The following is a 16645-nucleotide window of genomic DNA, read 5'->3' as shown; positions in this document are numbered from 1 at the left end:
AAGCAACGTTAGATGCAATTGAGTAGAACTTGAAGTGATCACGTTACATTGACCATATGGAGTGATATTGGAATGAACAAACGATTTAGTACAATATAATGACGCCAGGCCAGTGTGATTATATTGAAGTAAATCATGCAGAAGTCCCAATGCTACTATATAAGGAATATGAAGTGATACAAAGAAAATTTTGCTAGGAATCACTTGAGTATACGCATTATGGTCTGTTAGAGGTAGGGAAAAATAACCACTATCCCAGATACTATACAAGAAGGGCCTTGATTGCAGAATTGCTAACCCAAAAATTTGTTATAGATATAGACACCCTGGACACTTAAGGAAAAATTAATCAAATAGTAAAAACTTTGGACTTACTTGCGATAGAGCAATCGTTATCTCGGCTCTGGAGACTCGCATGGATCCTGATTTTTGTTAGGGTACGTTTTGTCACAACGTTTTATTTTCTCGGAGTTGTTTAAAACTAGAGCGATAGAAACCTTATATCTAAGAACCTTAGTGTTATGACTAATAAGCCATTAACAACCATGAGGGTTAAGTATTCTATAGGACAAACAAATGGTAAGCTGGCAGAGATAGAGGAACAATTTTAGGTAGTACCTTAAAATTAACAAGTAGGTCATTTGGAGATGACCTCATGTCAACAAAACTTGGAAGTTTTAAAGTAGTAGTTGGAAAAGATTAGTTACCTACGCACAAGCAGATGTCATTTGAGAAGATTGATGGAATCTTTCACGGTAGTATAATAAGATTTGGTTGGAATGAACCCTAAGATTAACCTAATACCCATCAAGTTAGGAAGTTTGATGTAAAAGTTGGAATGGACTTTAGGATTAACATAATACTCATCAAGTTAGGAAGCTTTGATGAAATAGTTGGAACGGACTGGCTTTTAAGGATGAAAGCAAAAGTTATTTATGATAAGATTATTCGTATACCTCGCGAGAATGGTGAGCTAAAAGCCATCTGGATTACTTCAATAACCTGAAATCCCACAATGGAAATGGAAAGGAATAACAATGGATTTCATCACGAAGCTACCAAAAACGGTAGGCGGTTAGGACACTATCTGGGTTATTGTTGACCATCTCACCAAATCTGCTCACTTTCTAGCCATAAAAGAAACCGATACAATGGACAAACTTGCACAACGATACATAAAGAAAATTGAATCCCGTCACTTCAGCGATTCAGATTCTATTTTAAAGATTACCCAAGAATCTTATTTGATACTCATTCTTACGCGACTCTAAATCCTAACTTATTCTGAGAAATTTCTTATTCGATGATAATCACAACATCATCCTTCTTACTTCGATATTAGCCATACCAGTTTGAAATTTCCAAAATCAATGGGTAGTCAATTCCCATTCTCATAATCCCCCTTTCATATCTCACTTATATGCAACAACTTTACACTTAAGCATTTTTGTCAAAGGACTTACACCCTACTAATAGTCATCAACCACATTTAAATTCAATAGTTTTCATTACCTCGCGATATTTTTGCTCAAATATCACCCAAAAATTTTCAAAATCTTTTACTCAAATCCTCATCAATCTTTTTCCAACTTGTAACCTCCGAAAAATGAAAATTTTGTTGCCAAAATTTTACACACGCTATTTTACTGTGCGATCCTCTCAAAGTTTTATAAAAATAAATTTATTTTATTTTCCATACGTGCAAATTTTTGAAATCGTATATGTTACATAAAATAAAGTAAATGATTACTTATTTTTGACAAATACATATGAAATTTTACTTTCGCTTGTACAAATCAAATCTTTTATTCAAAAGATATTTTACCTTGAATGGTACGTGTTGTACATAACCCTAGTTTACTAAGAACTTCATTTCTTTTCTTACATTGTCACCTTAAACGATTTCCATAAAATTTTCGTTGCTTGTCCTATAAAATTTTTCGTTGCTTATTCGTATCCAAGTCATCATGAAGACTCTACAATCGTCGAAATTGAGAGATTCATGTGTGTGTATGTGATGAAGGCACTTACTACCACGTCATGCAGAGCCTTCGGACATCCACTAATACTTAAACCATTCAAAATTACTGCGTTACCCCAGGAATCTTATTTGTCACACCTGTCGGAGCGATGCTCTTTCTTACATAACTCGAAGTCCTGACTTATTCCAAGAGAGTCTCATCTATCGATATTAACACCATCAGTATTCTGACTTTAATATCAGTCATAACCTGTTTGGCATTTTGCAAAATCAAGAAGCGATTAACTTCTCATCCTCATGCTCTATCCTTCATACCTCACTTTTTAGCAATGGCTTCGCACGTGAACATTTTTGGCCCGAAGACTTATGTCCCGATAATTATTAAAACTACATTTAATTCATTAGTTTTCATTACCTAGTAACATGTCACCTGATGATTTAAAGATTTTTAACTCGATCTTTTTCAACTCGTAACCTCTGAAATACGAAAAACTATGTTTATCAAAATTTTTAAACGATGTTTATTTATGCGGTCCTCACGAGATTTATGGACAAACGAAAGTACTAAAAACTTTTCTGTCACTTATGCGATTTATAAAATCATATATGTATAAATTTACCCTTACTTATTTTGGTTAGTACATACCAAGTTATACCTCCAAATTATTTAAAAATTACTCCTTTATTGAGTTGTTCAACTTAAGTCAAAAAGTTTTTACAAAATGGTACACGTTGTACATACTTCTAAAGTTACTAGGAACTTCGTTCCGTTTATGTTGTCACAACAAACGTTTAAAAGTATTTCAAAACTCCCTTGGTTAATTTTATTAAAGGTTTTCGTATTAGACTACACAATGTGTGGATCACACTTCTTCTCGCCCTCCGTTAGGCATAAAACTTACTATTAATCTTTGTTAAAAACTCTTGAGCCACTTGAGATGGCAGTTTTATAAAATTTGTTAAGAAGTCCTTGCGCTCATAAAATATTCCTTTTAAGGTTAGACATGGCAAAAACACGGGCCGATAAATCAGTTTTCTGAGGTACACTCAGTGGTCACCCTATCATAGAAAAGGCACTAGGAGGGTTTCTACTCTCACTGTTTCACGGATAATCGCAACACCCTCGTAAACATCATCACTATGAATCAGTAGGTTGAGGTACAAGGAATCGTTTTTGAGATTCCTTTCACTTAGAGTAAACCATTCTTTATGACCAAGGGTTCACGTATCTTCTCATCCGCGCATCCCCTTAAGTATATAAGGATAAATTCAGAACGAACTGCTCGAAGAGTTCACTCTTGTTCAAAGATCACACCTTTCGTGCCATTTTCTTTCAGAAATGTAATATAAGATACTTTGAGAATCTATAAATCTTGTTATACTCTTGGATGGGGACTGCTTAAAACATTTACGACACTGATGTGGATACTCTATATATATCTTCCTTCGTTGATTGCAACTAAATGTTGATCTAGTTAATGTTAACCCTAACTTCAACATGTAACTGAAAGGATAAAGTTACATTATGGAACTGTGCTTTCATTTCATCCTAGGATAAGTTCACATACAGTATGTTGATGTGTGCGAGGTGTAGTATGAAATAGTTATATTTTTGTTACGAAATACTATTAAATACGATACAATTTTACACAAGTTATTTATTTATTTATAGAGTGGATATACCTAAACTTTGCTACAACACTATAGGCAGTGTACCTAATCGTACAGTAGTGTTGTTTTTAGTAAGTCCGGTTCGTTCCGCAGGGAGCTAGCCAAGTTTAACGCTATATTTTTTTTAAACTATATTTGTATATATGTATATATAAGTAGTATTATTATTATAAAAGGGGATTTTTACCATTTAATGACCGGTTTGTCGATTTTATGTCTTAAGTCACAATTAAAACCTAATGTAAAATATTAAATATATAAATGACTTAATTTAAAGCGTAAAGTAAATGACGATAATAAAATTGCGATAGTTAAAAGTTCGATAAATAAAATGACGATAAATAAAATTACGATAATTAAAAAGTACGATAATTAAAAGTGCGATAAATAAAATGACAGTAAATAAAAGTGCGATGAGATATAAAATAAAGGAATTATGCTTATTTAAACTTCTGTAATCATGATGTTTGACGTGTTGATTTTAGTTTATTGCCATGGGTTAATTGTCCTTTGTCCTGGATTATTCGATATGTCCATACTGTTTTGTCCATAATAGTCCATCAGTCATAATTATAAAGTGCGAGAGTCTTCTTCAAATTATCCTTATACCCGAAGTCAAATATTCCAACTAATTGGGGATTCGAACTGTTACAAGGTCTTAATACTTTGTGTAATGAATACACCAGGTTATCGACTGTGTGTAATCCAAGGTTTTAATACTTTATTAACAATTACACCAATTACCCTTGAATGTAATCCAACCCTGTTTTAATGAGTCCAGTGATTATTAATCCATCCCCGTATCCGGTCAAATGAACAATAACTTGTATTTATAAATATCCCGCCCACCGTACCCGATTAAGCGTATGTGGTTATTTATAGATACGTCAAATTGTAACCTTTATATTAAATTAATGAGGTATCATTCAGTTAATATAAAGCCCATTAATAGCCCATAGTCTAATTTTCACAAGTGTCGTTCTTTTGTCCAAACCCCAATTAAGGTACAAAGCCCAATTACCCCATCTTTAATATTTAGCCCAACATCACGATTACTTCATCTTAAATAAGCATAATAATAACTTAGCTACGAGACATTAATTTAAAAAGGTTGAACATAACTTACAATGAGTATTAATCGCGTAGTGTTATACGGATAGAATTTCGACTTACAAACTTACAACATTCGCTACCATAACCTTATTATTATTAAACTTTAATATTAAAATTATAATTAAAATATAAATATAAATATATATTTGAGAGATAGAGTAGATGGATATGATGTACATAAACTCGTCCGAAAATTTGCATTTTATAGAACCTGACCCGCTACAGTACTCCATGCGAGTGCATGACTTTTGTGCCTTCTGGCCATGCGATCGCATGGCCAGCTGTTTCAGCTCACATTGAGTTTTAAACGTGGGCTGCGCGTATTTATTTAATATATAATATAATATATATAATTTTATATAATTAATTATATATTATATTATATTCTTGTGCATTGTTGACTTGTAATTTTAGGTCCGTTGCATCGCGCTTTGATAGTTGGTTCATGTCCTAGTTTCGGATTTTCGAACGTCCTTGCGTACTATTTAATATCTTATACTTTAAGTTTTGCGGCTCGTACTCTTGTAATTTTTAGACGTTTCTTATCAATAAATTGAACCACTTGGATTGTACTTTGTACTTTTTAGCGTTTTGGTCGTTTGCATCTTCAAATCGTCGAATCTGTCTTTTGTCTTCACCTTTTATTATTTAAACGAATATCACTTGTAAATAGAACACTTGCAACTAAAAGGTTGTCTTTCTTGAAGGATAATGCTATGAAATATATGTTCGTTTTTAGCATTATAAAATATTCCCACACTTGAGCGTTGCTTGTCCTCAAGCAATATAGAACTTGAATAAAACTTTACTAGAATCACTTCTTTATTCTTCACACTTTGTACATCAGTGATTTTAATACGGCGGTATGAACAATGGTAGTAACGATGTGGTTTACAACCCCACATGACTATAAAAAATTAGATCCTTTAGGAAATTAGATCTTTATGAAAACATTTGATCTTTTAAAAATTCAATCTAGCTTTTACCCTAGATAAGTTTTTCGGAATAACCCTTCACCGGTGCTTGCAAAATGTTTGTGGGTTTTGTGGGTTTCAGATTTGAAAATTTTAGCTTAAAACTTGCGGTTTTGTGTCACCCACTTGCTAACCTTATATTAGGAAAGCAACACGTCCAGTTTACTTGCTCCGTATATTACCTTTCGGTAAACTACCGTCCGGTTGTAAAGGAAAGTGTTGAACAAGCAACTGTTAAGGCAATGTCCCGTGACATGCTTTTGATTATGGTCTATAACGTGTCGGATGCAATTACTATCCTTTGTAGGAGCAATAGTAAAGATCACCCTATAGTTTTTCGGTCTTGCACAATGTCCTGTCTCCGACCATGCTATGCAACCAACGTTCTTACGGTTGACACCCGATTTGGTTCAGGTGACCTAATGAATTTCAGGTGAATTCCTAGAATTTTACGTTCAATGGTAATGAACGCATAAAAAATAGGTTTTCAAAAAACAAATCGGTTTGTAATTTGATCAAAATATTTTCTCGTTCAAGCTCGAGTTTAGATATCATTGAATTCCATGAGTTTGTAATTCTCAATCTTTAAGGTCAATCTCAAGGATTGAGTAATATCAGTCTTAAAAGCTGATTTTTGATCTTTAAGGAGATTATCCTTTCTGGGGATCTGATTCATTAGTCTTATAAGCTAATTTGCACGGTGCCCCCCCATTGTACGAGACAGATCCTCTCATAGTTAGGATAAGTTTGACCACTTGGCGACTCTGTTTGATGCTGAGGTCCGTGGATTTCCAGCTGATTTTCGAGAAAACTTTTCAAGGTTTTTCGTAGATTCTACAACTGGTCTGGACGACAACTTCCTGACCTAAATCAAGAAGCGCGTGTCTTTTTTTCTCGGAAGACTGTACTTCCTTATAAATTCTATTTATATTATAATAAACTGGGTAAAACTGATTAATATCGTTCCAAACAAAAGTATCTTTAATTATTTGTACAAAAATATGTGATATATGTTCTAAATAACTTGGTAAATTTTTCCCACACTTGGCTTTTATTTTCCTTTCTTTGCCTTTTTATTCTCCTCTATTCCATTTTAAATTAATTCAAGCATTTTGGTTTGTTTCTCAATTTATGTCCTTTACGAGGTAACAATAATTTCGGTGTTAACACCTAGTTTTATCGTTCATAAATATGTATAAACATGATTTTGAGTTCATTTAGTTAAAAATTTTGAAAAATTTTACTAGAATTGAGTAGTCAGTATATAAGACTAGGGCTGTTCTTTATTATCAGAGAGCACTAGATTCTATTACAACTACTGTGTTACTAGTATTTTTAATGTTAACCAAGTGTTTAAATTAAAATTTTAAAAGAATCCGAAAGAATTTAACCCCTTCCCACACTTAAGAACTTGCAATGCCCTCATTTGCAAGAAATCAGTAGCAATTTAAATTATTGAGGGTATTAATAGCGTAGAAAAATGATTAAAGTTTACCAAAGTTTCCAAACATATTGTTGTTTGTGTTGAATGATAAATGGTGCACATCATTTGTTCATTCCGTCTGTTGTTACATAACACTAGTTTTTCGTTTTGTCGTCAAAATTAATAGCTTTTGCTGAACTTAATGCCAGTCTTTGAAAATGCGCTGTTTTACCCTGTTGTGTACATGAGATAAAATACATACAACACAAATATAAACATGCATGGTAATTTGAAATGGGACTTAATATCCCACTTTCAAATTACAAAAATGAAATATTAGTACAAAATAATAAAAATATTAAACATTACATTAAAGTATAAAAATGTTAAATGTTTAGCATAAATAGATAAAAATAATAAAAGGGAAGACATCACCAATGAAACACTATTGATTTGGATAGGGGTTCCAGTTCATATCATCGTTCGAGTTCAATGGTTGGTGATAGGTGTTCTGGTAGGCTTGATTGGGATCGTACAAGTCAAAGGGTGGTCGCATGTCGGGCTGATGTGGTGGATAGTAAGCAGGCCGAGTCGGGATGTAGTTATTTGGTACCTGATATGATAGCTGGCTCATGATTTGGTGCTGATGAACTTGCCAGCTATCATGTTAGCGTCGCATGGAATTCTCACACTCATTCGCGGCTTGCCAATGCTCATACTGACGATGCATATCCTCATTAGTCATTTCTACCTCATCTATACGCTGGAAAACGTCGGTAAAACTATCCCTAATTACATCCTTGATGTCATCTGCTTCCTCTAGCTCATCATCCGAACCCCTCTCTACCTGTGGATGGTTGCCCCGATATGGCATTGCCTGATTGGGTCTCCTAGTCAATACCTTTGCACCTTGATAGACTTGCAAACCTAAAGTCTTGTCCTGTTCCCTACATACCATCATCGGACCCCCTTGTTCCTTATCTACACCTAAATACTCTACAATGAGAGTAACAAAAATACCTCCTCCTATTATTCCCCCTTCCTGTATACCTTCCATCATTTTGGACAGATAAAAACCAACACAGTAGGGGATATTAACAAAGCTTCTAGTGTCTCGAATACACTTAAGGTAAAATAAATCGTGTAAGGTCATTTTCTCCTTGTTGTTACCTCTTTGTGTAATCGAGTTTGCTAAGAATCTATGTATTATACGAAGCTCGGCTTTATTAATATCTAAATAGGAGTGTCTTCCTCCCCGCGAAAACACATTAAAATTTGACATACGCCTCCAAATGGCGTTAGCGTCAAAATTTCTATCTACCCGCTCACCATGATAAATCAAATTTGTACAATCAGGTGATAGTAATTCAGCGGGAGTGTAAATCTGTAAAGCCCTGGCCATGTCCAGCATGGACATCCTGTACATCCTACAGCCAACTAAAAATCTAAGAAAACTCTTTTCGTCTAACCTATCTACATCCTTATTAAAAGCTATAGTACTCATTAGCTCAAAACACCACTCTTTATATACTGGCCTACGAGTGGTAAATAAACGTTCTCAATCAGTAAAAGAAGAGCTGCCATACCTTTGGATTAGATGCTGCCTAACTGGGTTAGCTAGGTCAACCCTTTCCAAAGGCTCCCAATCTATTACCCTTGGAACTTCTACATTTTTGATCCAAAGCTTAAATTTTTTTACTTTAGTACGTCGGGTAATCTCTCCAACTTTTATCAATCCTTAAATTGAGATGCAACTGTTCTTCATGAATTGTTGGGTGTTCTATTATATGGTGAACGGGAGATACTATGTAGGTAATAAAAAATTGTGGCTCCGGTTCATAGTATGGTACGTGTTGATCATAATGTTGTTGTTGTTCAGATTGTTGTTCCGGTTCGTGATATTGCATCTCTGGCTGTGGTTCCGGATCAGGGTGCCTAGACGATGATGCACCGTCCGTATCTGTATTTCTCTGCAAAACACATTAAACACAAAATTTGTGCATCCAAATATGCATTAGTGTTAGCAAAATAACAAATTAAAACAATTACAATAATATGTTTAATCCATATTAAACTTATACTCATTTTCATTTTTTTTTATCAATTCTACACTTTTTCAAATAAGCGTATATGAAAATATTTATAAAGTTCATAAGCATTCAACTCAAATAACATGTCAAAATAATCATTACTAGCAATTAAACAAGTTTCAAATGGCATTTATATCAAATTAATCAAGTTCATGAATTTTAGACTTTAAAAAGTCCACTTTAATTCTCAAAAATCATGTTTAGGATCAATGTTTGGATCATTTAGCAACCTAAACATGTTACACTACTTAATTTAGCACTAATTCATAACAAAAATCGGCCATAACCTATTTATATCAAAAAGCCCCAAATTGCTCAAGAACACAAACCCTAGATTTCTAAAATTTTTGAAGTTTAAGGCTTCAAATCATGACAAATAGCATCAATCTAGGTTATACATGCATAATATACTAACAATTTAACTCTAATTACACTAGAAATTAACAAAATTAAATTAGGTAAAAATTAGCTCAAGAACACTAAAATTCGAATTTTAAGAGTTTTAGGGGTGAAATCTTTACCTTTCTGCTTCCCCATCTGAAGAAAGACATGATTATAGCGGATTATTGCAAGAAATTTCGAGTAATTTGGTTGAAAAATGATGATTTTTGAGAGGGTTTTGTGTGTATTTGCGTATGTTTGTGTGTGTGATGAGTGTGGACAGAAGCAGCTCGCTGCTCTTTTTGTTGCTGACCAGCATTTGGTCCCCATGCGACTGCATGGTATTGAAGCACAAACCCCATGCGATCGCATGGGGTGTATTTTTTTTTTAAAACCTTTTACATATAAAACAATAAAAAATGAAATAAAATTAAAATTTTGTTTCCTTTTATATTGAGGGCGTTTCGGTACGTTGACCTAGTTCGTCCCTGGACAAAATATAGGTTTTTGGATTATTTTTTTTTTATGTTTTTGGCATACTTTAAATCAATACGAAAAAATAATGATAATAAAATTTCTCGTCCCGCCTTCGGGTAAAGCAATTTCGATTCAACGACCTAGTCTTCAACTCACGACAAATTTTAGAAATCATATTTTTAACTTAATGAAATAAAGTAAATTTTGTATTTAAATTCACACCAAACTTAAATTTAAAATGCATAAAATTAAAAATTCATATTAATACTATTAATATTTTTATACATTAATTTTACAAACTTATATTGAAAATATTAATTTTTAAAATATTAAAAAAACTTAAATATATTGATTTTAAAATTTTACAATAATAATTTAATATTAATTTAAAAACAAGGTAAAAATTAAAATTAAAAATCTTTTTGGTCTTTTATCCCACTTTAATCAATCAAATATTATCAAAAATATACGTCCCTCTTTTGGGTAAAATAATTTCGGCTATTTTACCTAATTTTACTCCTGACGAATTTCTGAAATATTTTGAATTGATTAATTAAAGATATTTATACCTTATGAATAAACGGTAAATTTCGCAGTGATGTAATAAATTTTTGTATGATATCAATAATTTCGGTTTCGCATACCTAATTTTATTGAATATCAATTTAATACTTTATAGCGAACGATTCAGCATTTATTATCAAAAGGTTAAAAGCAATAAAAATAAAATAAAAACTGTACATACTTACTTGTGAGATAGAATTCTCAGAGACCTGCTTTAGCCGACTCATAGGAGAGTCATGTGATTTGGTTTTCCATAGCTACATAAGCGTAACCTCGATTCTTTAATAACTTTTCTTCTAAACATATGAACGGTCCTTCTCTGCATATAGTAACAAATTCGGTATTTGAATATGTTTGATTGTTCGAACTTTTACCTTCGTGTGACCATTTTCCGCATTTATGACATCTTTCAAGGTGTCGTGCTCTTCTTTTTGTTGCGGATTTTGATTTTCCTTTACCAAAATGTGTTTTATGATGATCTTTCCTGAGTTCTTTCCTTACTTCATCCATTTTTCCTCTTATGAATGATACCAGTTCACTCGGGAAGATGTTATTATTACGTTTAGTAATCATAACGTGTAGTAGTAGACCATGGTTCAGATCAAAGGAATTCTTCATCTCGTAAAACCTAAAAGAAATAAAAATTCAGAATGGAGGGAGAAGACTAGTTCTTTAGGGTCTGCTAGGGAAAGACCATTCGGATTCCATTCTCGAAAACTATACGAAAACAGAAAATCTAACTCTAACAGAAAAATATATTATCCTTAAAAAGACTCGAACCTTCCCACACTTAATTAGTTGTGGTGTCGAAATTGTGATTAACTTCATTTTCAATTGGACTATCAACAACTTGTATATCTCTGACTTTTGCTTTAATACAATTGTTGATTTCCTCTATAACTTTCACAAATTCAACTAACATTGCCTTTTCTTTAGGCGACAAATTGGATACTAATCGGTTACATAACTTAAAGTTCCCCTTAATCCTAGCATCTTGAATTCGTTTATAAAGTTTCTTCGTTGAACAGTTGAAAACGGGTTCATCTAATTTCGTATCAATAACAGGGTTCTTTGTTATCGGGTCATCATTGGTTGTTGCTTCATCTTTCCCACACTTAGGCGTTTTTATTGGTTCAACAGTTTTGGTTGGTGGAGATCTAAACTTTCGGTTCACAAAGGTAACCGATTTGTCACCATCCCTAAGTGTCATTCTACCTTCTCTTACATCAATGAATGCTTCGGTGGTTGCTAAAAATGGGCGACCTAAAATTAGAGGAATATCAAGGTCTTCCTCCATATTAATAACTATGAAGTTTACAACAAAGGTCAAACTTCCCACTTTAACAAGTAAATTATTGGCTATTCCAACCGAGTGTTTAATGGTTTGATCAAATAATTGAACACCTATTCTGGTTGGTCTTAATTTACCCACACCTAATCTTTTGTACAAGGAAAGAGGCATAACATTTGCACTTGCTCCTAAATCTGCGAGTCCATTATACATAGCACCATCATTAAGCAAGCAAGAAATGATAAATTCACCAGGGTCTCCTACTTTAGTAAGTAGAGTTGGTTTGTTAACCTTTTCCAAGTGATCTTTTCTAGGTTCTTTCACTTCTATTTGAACTTCTTGTTCACAATTTTCTTTGTTTCTTAGAATGGGAGGTTTGTATAGGAATTCTTCTTCATCACTCCAATTTGAAGCTTCTCCTTCTTCCAATTTTGATTTTTGCATATGTTGAAAACATATTTATGTTCTCATTCTGAGGGTTTTCTTTGGTGGTGAAATTATGATTGACTTCATTGTCAACTTCCATCGGACCATGTATGTAATGTTTAACTCTGTGACCATTAACTTTAAATTCAATCCCATTTGAATTTATCAACTCTATTGTTCCATATGGGAAAACTCTTTTGACTATGAATGGTCCAGACCATCTTGATTTCAATTTTCCAGGAAATAGCTTGAATCGTGAATTGAAAAGAAGGACTCTGTCTCCTTTCTTAAATTCTTTTGAACTTCGAATTCTTTTATCATGCCATTTCTTCGTTCTTTCCTTATAGATTAACGAATTTTCATATGCTTCATGTCTTAATTCTTCTAATTCATTTAGTTGACTTAACCGTAGACGTCCGGCTTCATGTAAAACAAGATTACATGTTTTCAAATCCCAAAATGCTTTATGCTCAATTTCTACTGGAAGATGACATGCTTTTTCGTAAACGAGTCTAAAAGGTGTGGTTCCAATTGGAGTTTTGTAGGCTGTCCTAAAAGCCCAGAGTGCATCCTCCAATTTCATGGACCATTCATTCGGATTTGATCCTACGGTTTTCTCTAAAATACGTTTTAAAGCTCGGTTGGTATTTTCAACTTGTCCACTTGTTTGTGGATGATAAGCAGTTGAGATTTTATGAGTTACTCCATATCTTTTGAGAACTTTCTCAAGTTGATTATTAAAAAAATGAGTACCCCGATCACTTATTAAAGCTTTCGGTGTTTTGAACCTAGCAAAAAGACGTTTTAAGAAGTTGACTACAACTCGTGCATCGTTAGTTGGGAGAGCTTGTGCTTCTGCCCATTTAGATACATAATCAATGGCAACGAGAATGTAGAGATTATTATGAGATTTTGAAAATGGACCCATAAAGTCAATACCCCAAACGTCAAATACTTCACATACTTGAATGAAATTTTGTGGCATTTCATCACGTTGACTTATTTTTCCGGCCCTTTGACAAGCATCACAGGATTTACAAAGAAGGTGTGCGTCTTTGAAAATTGTAGGCCAATAGAATCCAGCGTCATAGACTTTTCTTGCTGTAAGTTGAGGCCCATAATGCCCTTCTGTAACGACCCGGATTTTTCCGATCATTTTATACCTATGAGATTAATATTTACATAAATTAAACCTTACCAACATGATAAGCAATCCAAATTGTTGAGACTTGTGTTTTTGAAAGTTGTTTTACACGACGTTTGACCGTCCAATTTGACCGATGATATCTCGAACTATATAACATACCATAATTATACGTTTTTGTATATATATGTATTTATATATATTTAACATGATTTAAGGATAGTTTAATATCTCATTGTGTACTAATGACAATGAGTTATAAGTATATTTTGAAACTACTAACTTAAGTTTTCAAAACGATAACTATACGTAACGTTCTTTGACTTAAAACTTATAATGTTTATACATGTATCATATAGATATGTATTTAATCACTTTTAAAGGGCTTTTATACATAAAATAATATAAGTATATTTACAAAAGATAGCTATATTTGAATCCTCATTCCGTTTCCTCAAGATTTCTATACGTATATCTTGGGTATATGTACCCGTATCATACCCATCTTCTATACGTATTTACTATTGGTATATACACATCAAATCAACATCCTAATCAACATTATTACTGCCCTAGATATGAGGTAACTAGGATTTGTCAAGTAGCATGAATTATTAGTAAGAAAACAAAATTATGAATCCTTTTCTTTCTTTATAAACTAAAAACGTTTTTATGAATGAACACCATTTCTTCACTCCATTTTCTCATACCTACACCCTCATTTCTCTCTCAAAATACTCCTAACTTCATACTTGATCATCTTCAAGCATTTTCCCCATCATTTAGCTTCAATTACAAGCCTTAAACACCATAAGAAAACTCTTTCAAGAACATATCAAAATAACCACCCATTTGAAGAAGTATACTTCCAACCTTTTGATCTAACTCCACCACTCTTTGATTCCAAGATTTTTTCTTATCTCTTACAGTAACTTTGTCCAAGTAACTTGAGGTAGTAACCTTATTCATAATTTTATTCGATTCATATTTATATAGCTATCTTATTTTATGTTGTAAAATTTTAACAACAAGAACATAGTTTGAATGATTTCAAACTTGTTTGCAAACTAAATAGATCCTTCTAACTTAACTTTTAAAACACTTCAAGACCTGTAATATATCATAATGATATGCTAACTTAACAAGATATAACTTGGTTTTACAAAGAACATCTTAAAAACTGAATCTACATCGTCGGAGTGCAACCGGGGGCTGTTTTGGGTTGGATAATTAAAAACCATCTTGAACTTTGAATTGGAAGTTCATGTTCTGGAAAAATGATATTTTTATGAATATGTTAACACATAAATATTTCATGGTTTAACTCAAAGTGTAAGTATTTTTAGAAAAATGATCATTAAATGTTGTTTTTATGATGGAAAATGATCACTTTCATAAGTTTCATCAAAGTTTGACCTATAACCTGTGATTTCGAATACAAACTAAGGTATTTTCAGTTCATATTCTTAAAATTTGACTCGATCCAAGGAAGTGGCAAGTTGAACCACCAAAAACGGAGTTGTAATGAAGAAACTACGACTAAAACAAGATTGGGTATCCGAAGCTAGTTTAGCTACGAAAATATTTGGAGAAAAATTAAATTAATCATATCTTTTCTAATTAATATGATATTTTATATATAATTACTTATGATTTGATTTTATATATTTCAGGACCACCCGTAAACAACATGAGAAGATTAATCATAAGACCTCATGATTGTACGCAACACGTCATTTGACAACACGGTACTTTATGTACGCAACACGTCATTTGACAACATGGTACCATGGGTCGAGATTAATTCTGATCAATACGAATACGATGGGGTCTTTATTTATTTTATTTAAGCAACTAATTGTGGACCACTAACATCGGACTGCTAACTACGGACTAAGAAAATATTAAAAGTATTAAAAGTATATATATATATATATATATATATATATATATATATATATATATATATATATATATATATATATATATATATATATATATAGAAAATATGTTGATATATTATATATATATGGTTAGGTTCGTGATATCTATCGGAGACCAAGTCGAATTAAATACCTTCAAGGCAAAAGTGAGTTTCATTTGCTCCCTTTTATATATATTTTTGGGACTGAGAATACATGCGCTGTTTTTATAAATATTTTACGAAATAGGCACAAGTACTAAAACTAATTCTACGTGGGTTTAAACCAGAAATATACCCTTAGCTTGGTAACATTAAACTACTTGTCTATGTACGGTAGGCGCGAATCCTAAAGATAGATCTATTGGGCCTGACAAACCCCATCCTAACTATGGGATGCTTTAGTACTTCGAGATTATTTTAAACACACCTGATCTGGTGTACTTCAGAGGGTAAAACATGAGCGTTAAGGCTTGTTACCTGGTGCCTACAACTTATAGAATACTTTTATACACTTGCGAGTGTACATATATTTATAAACGGAAATCTTGTGGTCTATTAATATATTGAAATGATTGTTATGATAAACCTATGAACTCACCAACCTTTTGGTTGACACTTTAAAGCATGTTTATTCTCAGGTATTAAAGAAATCTTCCGCTGTGCATTAGCTCATTTTAAGGATATTACTTGGAGTCATTCATGGCATATTTTGAAAGACGTTGCATTCGAGTCATTGAGTTCATCAAGATTATTATTAAGTCAATTATAGTTGGATATATTATGAAATGGTGTGCATGCCATCAATTTTCGTTGTAAAGAAAGTTTGTCTTTTAAAAACGAATGCAATGTTTGTAAAATGTATCATATAGAGGTCAAATACCTCGCGATGTAATCAACTATTGTGAATCGTTTATAATGTATATGAACGGGTCCTTTCAGTTGGTATCAGAGCGGTGGTCTTAGAGAACCAGGTCTGCATTAGTGTGTCTAACTGATAGTCGTTAGGATGCATTAGTGAGTCTGGACTTCGACCGTGTCTGCATGTCAAAAGTTTTGCTTATTATTTCGTGTCGAAAATTACCTGCTTATCATTCTTAGGGAATCATTTGCTTATCATCCTTAAAGTCTAGACACATCTTACTGCCTCTATTGCTTAGATAGTGTATAGACAGAACTCATATCTTAG

At 32.8% G+C, this 16645-nt stretch overlaps 1 pseudogene; it reads right to left on the bottom strand.

Annotated features, from left to right (window-relative positions):
* Positions 1-13319, bottom strand: part of LOC139849167 (uncharacterized) — a 159376-nt pseudogene extending 146057 nt beyond the window's left edge.
* Positions 13320-16645: the final 3326 nt, after the last annotated feature.

This window comes from Rutidosis leptorrhynchoides, chromosome 5 (assembly GCF_046630445.1).
Source record: "Rutidosis leptorrhynchoides isolate AG116_Rl617_1_P2 chromosome 5, CSIRO_AGI_Rlap_v1, whole genome shotgun sequence".
NCBI lineage: Eukaryota > Viridiplantae > Streptophyta > Magnoliopsida > Asterales > Asteraceae > Rutidosis > Rutidosis leptorrhynchoides.
The sequence above is the reverse complement of the archived record's forward strand: the minus strand, read 5'-3'. Positions and strand labels throughout refer to the sequence as shown.